Here is a 12264-nt window from a genome sequence, read left to right on the forward strand (position 1 = left end):
TGAATGTGAACTGTGTTCGATATGTCTGTGCATGCAGTGGATTAACTAGCAGTACATTCCCTCACTATCGAATTTATACAGCTATTTTATGTCCATACAGTGACATGAATTAGCCATACTATTTTATACCTTAATTCCACTGTCTCTCGATATTAATCAACATACACCATGGGAAAGTAATGCAAAACCCTCAGGGACAAGGTAATGTTAGTAACAAGTGAGGTGACATCATAGTATGAGTGTATCACAACAAGTTCAGACCAAATGAAATAAACATCACAGTAGAGTGTGCCCAAGGAGTCACACTGATACACTGGCACCCTGCCCCCTCTAGGAGCAACTCAATCGTGTATTCTCACTTGTGAACTATCATAAGTATTGGGGAAAGGGGGACATGAGCACAAAGTACTGTTAACCAATATGGCGGCCGTGACGCAAGCTGATAAGCTGATGACATCATCAACTGACATCAGCTGATGACATCATCCAAGATGGCGGTCATGACGTCAGTTGACGTCATCAAAGACGGCGGCCGTGATGCCAGCTGCTGACGCAACTAGCGTTCCAAGCTGGCGGTTTTTGGCAGGAAAATAGGTCAATTGCGCTATCTCCACTAACCTAACCCCCTCCTCCAGAAAAAGGCAGGAAGTTCAAATTCCATCAGGATAATGCAGCCTCTAGTAAGGTAAGAAAAATGGCGGGAGAGAAAGGGGAGATGGGGTACCTCCACTAACCCAAGTCATCCAACCTCCACCTCTACCTAGGGATTAGTGCGAAGTTTGAATTTTGGCAGTACAGAAAGGTTACTTGGACTATCTCTACTAACCTAAGAAAATGGTGGGAAAGAAAGGGCACTTGGGCTACCACCGCTAACCTATGTCACCCGATCGCCACCTCTTCCTAGGGATTAGAGGGAAAAGTCCCCACCTACACTGGGCTGCTGGAGAGAGGAAGGAGTGTACTTTATTTATTTTGGAGAAATTTATTTAGGGATTGATTTTGTTAGATAGTATATTCATTACACTGATATTGAACACATGCTCTGACATGCTTGGGGTCACACCACACCGCCCATGTATAATGCTCGACAGATGTATTTACTAATTGTAAACAGCCAAAATAATGCATTGCACACCCTACAGACCTGCAAACCACTCATAAATAATGAAATACATGTATGCGCACAGACCCAAACAACTCCTAAATTGTCGAAATAATAATCCACCTAAAAGACTCTGTAAACATGCTTGTTAATCATCAACTCTCAAAATCATGCGCCAGTCTTTATTTAAACAATTTGAGGGACTACCACTATCCAGTGCGGTCGCCATGGGGTCCTGAGTCCAATTGACCTAGTACACAGTACTGTCACCAGAGTGCACTGTTATCCATTCCGTGATGTAATCCTAGATGGCATGGGGGAAGATGGCGGGAAACAGTGTATTTTTACCATGAGGTTTGGAGTCCAACTGGTCTAGTACACAGTACCGCCACCACAGGGTGCTGTTGTCCATTCTGTGAGATAACCCAATATGGCGGTCTGGGGTAGGGGAAAATCGCGGGGAAAGGACTCTGCCTTTACTGGCCATAAGTATTTATTTTGCAGGCAGTGTCTCCACCATGATATCTAGAGTCCAACTGAAATATTACACAGTTAAGCCACCAGAGGGTGGTGTCCTGTGACGTAACCCGAGATGGCTGTCTGGAGGAGAAAATGACTCAGCCTGTGCTGGGCTGCTGGAGAGAGCAAGGAAGGAGTGTACTTCATTTATTTTGGAACAATTTATTTAGGGACTGATTTGACATAGTATATTTATCACACTGATACAAAACAGTCGCCCTAATGTGCATGGGATCACACAACACAGCGTACATACCTGTAAACTACTCCTAAATTATGCACTACAGACACTCAAACAACTCCTAAATTACTGAAATAATTTCAGTACGGTCATCAAACTCCTTCTAAATAATGCTGTACACTGATGTGCAAACACAAAATCAACTCGTAAACTGTCCAAATAACAGACAGAACAGCTTACAGAGCTGCTAGCAAAATAATGCAACAAGCATGCAATCTACGTACACAAGCACCGTCCACCACCCCCTCTCCACTGGACCGCACAGGTGGCCACTGGCAGGCCCCAACGAAGTGATACAGCTGTCAGCTGTCAAGCCACACACAAGTGAACTCTAGCATGAGGTGGCGGCATCCCCTTTATACTTGACCCCTGATAAATTCCTCTCGAAATACGTGATCACCTAGGCACCATTTATGATGCAACCGGAAGGGAGCGAAGACCTATTTGCAGAGCGCAGATGCTCCAAGGGCGCACATGCGTCAACGCCACTGCTGTACACAAGCCAGTGACAGCCATCGCTCTCACCCTGCTGCTGCCTACAGCGACAGGGTGGAATTTGGGTCTATCTTCGGGTACACAGTTAGAGTCCTTCAAGTTTTACACTGACGTCCCAGAGCTCCAAGGTGCGCTCACATCGCTCCCACATGCGAGACGCACCTGGCTACACGTGTGTTTACTGTTGATGACGCGTTATCTGCGGATACTGACGTCACAGAATAGCACAGGGTGCATTGTTCCTAACGGAACATGCGAGCTGCATCTAGCCGTGCACGTGTACCCAGCTTGGCTGACTGTCTCGCTAAATGTTCATCCTGCTATATATCTCATAAATGTTACACGTCCACGCCACTATAAACCTGTGTACGCTCGTGAAAACACCACTAATCAGAAAAGTATTCTCATTGTTTGGAAAGAGATGACTGTCTAAGCACATACAGGGGCAAATCAGAATAATTACCCAAACGCAATTCGAAGCACTGTCTTACAGAAGAGAAAAATGGCCAGAATTTTCGCTATCCTGCAGGTACAGGTCTCGAGATGTCCTCTGGTGTTACCTGAAAACGTGAATCATTCCCACCACAGGCCACTCTTAGACGGAATCATCCTACGAAATCAGTCACATATATTTTTGATTGCTATACTTACAATTAAATGTTACAATTACCGTTTCAGTTGAATGACATTTGACAATGAGCGAAGTATCAGAAATACGTCCTGCTGACAGCTCTGGAAATAGAAATATCTGTACTATGCTTATGACCTGACTTACTCTTCCCTCTGCTATCACAGTATTCCAGTCATCTCCTTTGCACATGTCTGACCACCAACACATACTTTATAAGCCTGATGCTCAAGGTGAACGTATCATGCATCCCTTACTACTACTAAGGATAATACCTCATCAATAACTGATTGCCCACAATACGAAATAATACTGAGAGAAAATCAGCGAACAGTGGACATGTCTAATAAGTTTTTCTTATGAGTGATAGCACTACGTCTTAGAAAAATAGGCGTAATCGTCTCATGTTGAAAGGTGGCTACACTGAGCCACAGCGCCAGAGATTGCGCCAAAGAGTATTATTCAGCCACCTCCACTGGCAGTTGCAACTGAGAAGTTGCTGAGGGCAGTAGTAGTTCTGAGGTAGCCGTAGTTAGAGTACTAATTGTGACCATGTCGTGTGCAGCTGTTTTGTTGGGCAAGACACCAGATGTTGTTGGATTGGGGATGTTGTAATGATCAGAGTGCATTTTTCGTCAATATATATGAAGGTAAAGAAATTTTTTTATTTCAAATGTCTTATGCCTCTTGGTCACAGGTTCAGTCAACAAAGCATCTGGCTCGCGTTCTTGTGTTACACTGTAATTCTGGTTTCTATATGCAATTATAGTATTTCTAGTTTTTTTAATTACTTCAGTGTAAATCGTGTTTAAAATATCTTGTCTTATTGAGGTAGAACCGTGTCAGACGTGTACGTTGACTCACACTTCCACACACAGAACAGCTACATTTGTACTTGTTGTTTCGTAGCTTTTATGGTTGCTGGGGACTTAATTAATTGATTGTGTTAACACAAAGTTCCTTTCATTCTTTGTTGTTATTCTATGCAGTACGATTGCGGAGCAATACTAATGTTATTCAGGGCCAACCGGTTACAAGACTGCGTAATCGGACAAACAGCGACTAAAATTAAAATTATATGCATTTTATTTAATTAAGCCCCATACACGTGGCGACCCTGCCAGGATCGTCCCTTGGAATTCTTTTGATAGTAAAAATAGCAGACAGTAGTATTGTTGTAGTAATTTGTAGTTTAGTAATTGCAGTCTACATTGCATGTGTAGATTTGGTAATTGAACATTTGTAGTTGTCTTGTCATTCTTCTAATGGTATTTTTATGCAGAATTTAATTTTTGATGTCTTGTATAGGGGTTTGACAATTTTGTGCAATTATGAAGATTTCAATTGTTCGTTAATCGTGTTTGTCGAGGAGCATTTTGTGTGAATGGTATTGTTGGTGATAAAGTGTCATATTGTGTGTAATTTTCGTATAGGGACGAGTTTTGTATGTTTTGTAAATGATTATGCAATCGATGAAAAAGGCAAAAATGATGGAAAATTAAAAAGGACGAAATTGTTAACATGGCGAACTCGCCAACACAAGAGAGCAGTATAATGAATAATGAAGTAGAAAACAATTTAACAAGTCGGGAAAATAGTGCGGAACCAGTTCAAAATTTTTCTCAATCAAAAAATTCACAGAATACGAAATTAACGACAGAAGATTCTGAAATAGTATCGAACACATATAGCTTTACAGCTATGACGAAGGAAGTTGGTTTCACGGGAAATTTTAGGGGCGCAAAGAATTTCGAACCAGTTAATATGGAGCAATTGATGAGTGCAATATTTAATTTGGGATCTGAATTAAAAACAGTGGGATCACAGTTGGGATCTGAATTACAAAGAGTGGGATCACAAGTAGGAACAATTAAAACTGATATGGGAACAATGGAAACACGGTTAGACTCAGAAATAGGAACAATTAAAACCGAGATGGAAACAATGGAAACACGGTTAGACTCACGAATAGGGACATGTTTTAAAAACATGAAAGATGAATTAAAGAAAGAAATTAGAGAAGAAGTACAACCGATTTTGAATGCTCACAATAATAGATTAATTTCAATAGAAATCAGATAAAAGGAACAGGATAGAGAACAGGAAGAAAGAGATCGCGTGATAGTACAAAAATTTTTAGAATTAAATTTACAATGCGCACACGATAAGGAAGAAATATTTGAAAGAATCGAGGAATCTGTACCAAATGACAGAATAAATAACCTAGCACAACAGTATGAACAGTTAACTACTAAATGTGTCAATACTGAAACCCGAGTGGCGACACTTACGGAAGACGTAAATAAACAGAGAGAAAAAATAGGTGACTTATCGGAAAGAGTTGAGGAGATTTCAGATAAATTGACAAGTCTTAGTTTAAATGAGGACAGAGATTCAGACGATACAGCTCCATTGTCATTTGCAGAAACAGAGGAGTACCAGAACATAAATAAACATGTTGAAAATCAGGGAAAATTTAATGAACGCGTTAAAAGGGAATTTGAGGCTTTACGAAAGCGAGTCAAACAAATTGAAAGGGTAGGAAAAGACAGCAGAAGAAATTTAAAATCACAGATAGCCGAGGGCTTTGAAGAAAATAATTTATTTCATTTACGTGAAATAACAAAGAGCCCCAGGCGCGCGAACTTGACAATAATCGACATTGGGACGGGGACGTAGGCGGTAGGTCTTTGTCGCCACGAGGCGAAAATTTTGACTATAAACACTTCTTAACTGTTCGGAAATTTAAGATCTTTCGCAATTCTAAGAATGACATACATCCATGTTCCACCAAATTGGCCACTAAGTCACAGACTGGAATTTATGTGTGGATATTTAGAAAACGAACAGGCGACGCGGATGCGTGCACTTATTAGAGATTGTAATAATTTAAATGATTTTTATCATGCATTTCTATCGGCATATTGGTCCGAAAACACGCAAGACAGAGTCAAACATAGTCATATTATGCAGCATAATTTTAAACAGTCTTGAGTTCCGCACGCCAGCAGAATACTTTGAAGACATGATTCGAAAGAATCATTTCCTTTCCAACCCTTATAGCCCGACTGAATTAATTCGTATTTGTTTAACTAAGCTGCCACAATCGATAAGACAAATTGCTTTAGCCGGGAGATGTAAAGACGACACTGAGACTTTTAAGACGTTGCTGCAAGAACTTGAGTATGACAACGACGACGGGACTTCTTACAATTTTTTCAGTAACAGTAATTACAATAGATTTTCAGAGAAAAGGAATAGTGATCGGAACGGACGTTATAGCGGTAATTTTGAAAATGACAGACGTAACAGACAGGACATGTACCAGCCTTATGACAATAACAGACGTTCTAACAGAAATTACACAGACAATTATAATAACGGAAATTCCTACCGGAATGATCAATCATACGGAAACAGTAATCGGTATCATCAAGACAGACATTATTCATACTATAATAGAAATTCTTACTACAGAAATAACCAGGGTAGTAGATATAACAATAATTTCAGAAGTGACAGTCAAAATTACACAAGAAGCAGTCATGCAGATAGACAGGAAAATAGAAATTTTAATAACAGACACAACCAAGAATTTACATCTAACAGACAGGAGGGATTTAATGGCATCCTCCGCGTGACAGAAATTCAGAGAGACAAGAGCAAATCGTAGAAATTGATCCGCAAAATGACGGGAATAATCAAAGACGTGACGCGAACAATCGACAATGACTTGTAGCTTCGGCTTCTGGCAGCAATATAGACGGTTCAGAAAGTAATGACACTACGACTTTACACTACGTACGCCTGGAAGACATGAGAGACATTTTGCTAGACGATAAGGAAAATAATGTAGACGCATTTTTACATCCTGTTATTGCAGTATGTGTGGGTAAGAAGAAGTTCACTGCAGTTTTAGATTCTGGGAGCCATTGAATGTTATTAGTGAATCAGTTTTTCGTATATGTGTAAGAACTATAGCTTGCCCTGTGTTATCTGTTTCTAAAACTACAATTCGAGGAGCTATTTCTGGAAAAAGTGTGGAAGTCAAACAACAGACCAACTTAAATTTCATTTGTCAAGGATACGAATTTTCTGCTAATTTTATTATTGTTCCATTACTCAGTACACAAATTATATTAGGTATGGAGTTTCTTAACGCACATAAGGCAATTTTAAACTTTAAGGAAGGAAGTGTGAACTTGACTGTTGCCGGAATGCCGAGATGCTTGAAATTTTTCGAGTGTTTAACGAAATATGAATCAGACGCAAAATGTTTAAGGTTTCTTACTTCTGATGTTTTCTCTGAGCATTATGACGAAAATGTGTTCATTCATGACAACGACAATAGATACAGAGACGCGATGGATGATATAATAAATAGCGAAGAATTAATTAATGAAAAGGTTAAGAAAGTTGAAGTGCCAGATGACGTTGCAAGAGAAGAATTGCACCAAATTATGACGTCACATGGTACAGTATTTAGTCATCACACAGGAACTATACAAGGCTTTCAATATTTATTTAAAGTAAAAGAACACACACCATTTCGAGGAAAAACGTACGCTATTCCTTTGGCTTATAAAGACAAGGTTAAGAGTGAACTTCAATGCATGTTAGATCAAGGCATTATTGAGCCAGAAGTCAGTCCTTATACCAGCCCATTACACGTCGTTCTTAAAAAGGATGGGTCAATTCGTTTGGTTCTGGATTCCAGACAGATAAATAATATCATCATTCCTGAAACTGACCGTCCACAAAATCTAGACGAACTTCTTCAACATTTCCATGGAATTAAAGTTTTATCCACGATTGATATGCGCGCAAGTTTTTGGCAAATAGAACTCCACCCTGACTGTAGAAAATACACTGCCTTTTTAGCCTTTGGTAACTGTTAGCAATTTCGGAAATTACCGTTTGGACTTACTGTATCTTCAGCAGCATTCATTAGTAGCTTAAACGAAATTTTACCTGTTTATCTTCGTGACAATATTACTTCATATGTTGACGATATTCTTACTGCTAAACGTTCTTGGAGTGAGCACAACAAAATTTTAGATTCATTATTACGTATTTTTGCAAGAGTTGGCATTACAGTGAACTTGGAAAAATCTGAATTTGGTTGTTCGCAGGTGAAATTTCTTAGTCATATTATTTCTACAGAAGGTATTTTTCCTGATCCAGAGAAACTAGACGCTATTCGTAATTATGCTGTTCCTACTACAAAACGTGAGGTTCGTAGTTTCCTTGGTGACTGTAATTTCCTTAGACGCTTTGTTAGATTGGACAATTTGGTCACACCTCGTTTATGTGAACTGTGTGGAAAGATTTCTAATTGGTGTTGGGATGAAGAAGCTCAAGCAGAATTCCAACAACTTCGTGATGCTTTAGATGCTGCTCCACTTCTTTCACATCCGGATTTATCTAAAGATTTTTGTTTGGCGACGTACTCATCATACAAAGGCATAGGTGCACACTTATTTCAAGAGATAGAAGAAAACGGTGTAGTACAGAAAACTATTGCATTTGGAAGTCGTGTTCTCTCTAAATCAGAAAAGAATTATTCGATTACGGAACAAGAAGCCTTGGCTGTTGTTTGGGCTTTCAAAAAATTTCGCATATTTGTACGGCAGACATACTAAGGTTTACATCGATCATCGAGCTCTGGAATTTCTTATGTCAGCAAAATTAACACATGGAAGATTGTCACGATGCGCGCTGTATCTACAGGAATTTGATTTTAGTATTGTTTACATACAGGGTTCTTCAAATATTATTGCTGATGCTTTATCACGTGCACCTATGGGTTTGAAACAAAGTGCTGAGGAGGACTGCAAGGAAAACAATTATTGTTTGATGTATATTCAAGGTGCTGCGTTTGAAAATTTTATTTCGTCTTCGCTCCAGGACATCGCTAAGGAGCAAAACAAGGATCCAATCTGGAAGGACATTAAGGAGAAGTGGAGGAGAAAGGAAAGAGTAGCGATTAGACAGTATTATTTAGTTCGCAATGATATGATTTTTAAACGAAAATCGGTCGACAACTCTGTTTGGTTAGTTTGCATTCCTGATGAGTGGGTTAATAAATTGATTTGGTATACACATTTCAGTTATGCACACTTTGGTCCCAGAAAATGCTTTCATAAATTACGAGAAAATTGCTACTTCAGTAGTATGGAAAAACGTATTCGATCTGTTCTTGGCAAATGCTAATTATGTCAAAAGGCTCAGCCGCCAACTATTTCTCACAGAGCACAGTTGTTTCCTATCATTCCAGCGAAATTAAAGGATATGGCTGCAGTCGATTTGTTCGGTCCAGTAATTCGTTCTACTAATGGTTTTGCGTACATTTTGGATGCAGTAGAATTGACATCAAAATATGTGTGTTTTGCACCTTTACGCAAAGCAACAGCTCCTTCAGTATCTAATGCTTTCATCAAACATTTTTTTAAAGAAGTGGGTCATGTTGACAAGGTTATATCAGATAATGGATCACAGTTTCGCTCCAAAATTTGGCTTCGTACTCTACAGCGTCGTAAGATTAAACCAATTTTCATTTCACTTTTTCACCCTCAATCTAACGCTTCAGAGAGATGGATGAAGGAAATCAATAAACTGTGTCGACTTTATTGTCATCAGAATCACAGAACGTGGGATCAGTATCTTCATATTTTTCAAAACATTCTGAATGAACTCCCTAATAATTCAACTTCTTTACCGCCTATATTGATATTTAAATATAAAGCACCGACAAATCGCATTTCTGAAATCGTTCCTTTTCTGCCTTCACGGAAACTGCGGCATTCTGAAGTTGTCAACCTGGCTCTACAAAATATTGCATCTGCGGCTGCTAGAAGAGAGAAATCAGCTAAACGTCCTGGTCGTATAAAAACCTTGTCAGTTGGTCAAAAGGTGTTAATTAAGTCTCATCGTTTGTCTCACAAAGGAAAAGGCTTGTGTCGCAAATTTTTTCTGCTTTATAACGGTCCATATAGGATTCGCAAAATTATTCATGATAACACTGTCGAAGTAGAAACTCTTAAATCACGGCGCTCTAAAAGAATTCATCATGTATCGAACGTTAAAATTTTTGTGGAATGACATACTTTCGAGAAACTAACAGTTATACGTAAACACATGGAGAGTACAAGGATACCGCGCTGTGTTCCGGCGGCGGCACATACTCAAAGCAACAGTCGAGTCTGCGCGCCGCACAAGGCAGTCCTTGCCCGCAAACAATTACTTCCTACGTCACGCGTTACCTACAGCTGGTCGAGCGCTCAGTGCGAATGCACTGACAGCCGTAAACTAATACACAGTCTAATTTCTCTGATTAAATTCAGTGCAAAGCTATAGTGACTTGATAAATTTTGTTATTAACGTTCCGTATTTTTCAGGATACAGTTGTATAAAATATTTAAGAACTTCAGGTAAATTCTGTGTGTACGACATTAAGAGGACTTGCTATCGAGAAAATTTCAAGAAGAATGTAATTTCGAAGAAGAGAAGTAATAAACTAAAAAGGTTCATTGAGTTTATTTTTCAGGTAACATATTTCCACTTAGGTACGTACTTTAGACGTAATTTGCTGCTCGCGATTACGTGATTTATACTTTGTGTTAACTGATTTTGACAATGACTGATTAATGAACAGGGTTGTTAATTATGTATATTATGCATCGCTTGGCTGCTGTGTTTTTTCACTGATGTCATTTTTTTTATTATGTGCCTGCTGTGCTTATTTATTTAAATTATAATTGTCACCTGATTAGTCGTGCTGATATGGTTATGTAAGTAGGTCATACTTTGTGATTTATCTGCTTGCGCCTTCATGTTTACTTATTAAGATTGGATATGAACATTTATTTGCTTATGCTGATATGATGCTAATGACCTGTTTATTATGTAAGATATATATTTGCTGCTTTGCGTATGCATTGATATTTACACATTTCTGCTTTGTTGTCATAACTACTCTTTAATTTGGTATATAGAAATGCTTATATACTGTGTACGAACATGGAGTTTAGGTTACACTATGGTATTAATCATAGATTGTTCCCTTGGCAGAGCCTCGTTGTAGGGATTGTGCTACAGGCACCTGTTAACATTCTGTTGTCTACTGGTATATTTACTCGATATTGCATGTTTTGCTTACGCTCAGTGCTTTATATTTTAAGATAAGAAAATGAACTGCTATAATTCTACGAACGACATTAGTACAAGAAACTTCATTGAAGTCACATGAGCTGGAGGTTTTATGGAAGCTGTATAAATATATGCTAATAGGAAGGAAGCCAACGATATGACATACCAACACTAGGTTTAGACCATTGACTGTCATTACACTGCATTCTTCGTGAGCAATTGAAGTAGCAAGTAACACTTGACACAATAAATACTCCACGTGTTTGCTTCTGTTGTGTCATGATTCTTGAAGTGGTGTACACACTGTGAATTATTACGATCATTCACACTCCGTACTCGTACTTACTTACTGAGAGTTATTCAAACAAAAGGCTGTTAGAGGTTATGTATGCATTTCTTTTATTTAATGATGGACAAGGTAACTTAAATGTATTTTATAATTCATAACGAGTAGAAGATTCGGGTCAGATGGATTACACAGAGGTTGTGTGTGGACATTATGTCTTTGGATTGTATGGGATGATGAATTGAAGTTTGCACTAGGATTTTATCTGTACTTGTTCGAGGAGACTGACTAGAGGAAAGAGTTGTTATGGAAGTGAAATGATATTGGCGATAAGGTTTATATGTATCGACGTATTGAAGAGGTATTACTGAGGTATTGAGATTGTGTGAAGTTAATGATTATTGAAGTTCTGGTGGATAAGAGGTAAGGTAAATAATATTGGTGATAAGGTTTATATGTATCGACATATTGAAGAGGTATTATTGAAGTATTAAGATTATGTGATGCTGATGATTATTGAAGTTTTGGTGGATAAGAGGTAAAGTAAGTGAGGAGTATATTTTTTTTGTTGGTTTATATGGAAGAAGGAGGATGAAGATGGCAGACTAGAACACTCAAGTAGAAGGAAGATTGTCTACACACACACTTTGTTAAATCAAATAAGCAGTATATATTTTTTTTGGAGAAAGGAATTATTTGCATATCATGGCACACTGACAGATGTTCATAAAAAGTTGGCTTGGCAAACATTGGTCTTGACATGATGACTATGACGTTGACTAACTATTATTGACTTTTATACACTGTACCACTACTACTTGATACACATATTGAGCATCAAATTT

The sequence above is a fragment of the Schistocerca gregaria genome, chromosome 1 (genome assembly GCF_023897955.1).
Source record: "Schistocerca gregaria isolate iqSchGreg1 chromosome 1, iqSchGreg1.2, whole genome shotgun sequence".
NCBI classification, from domain to species: domain Eukaryota; kingdom Metazoa; phylum Arthropoda; class Insecta; order Orthoptera; family Acrididae; genus Schistocerca; species Schistocerca gregaria.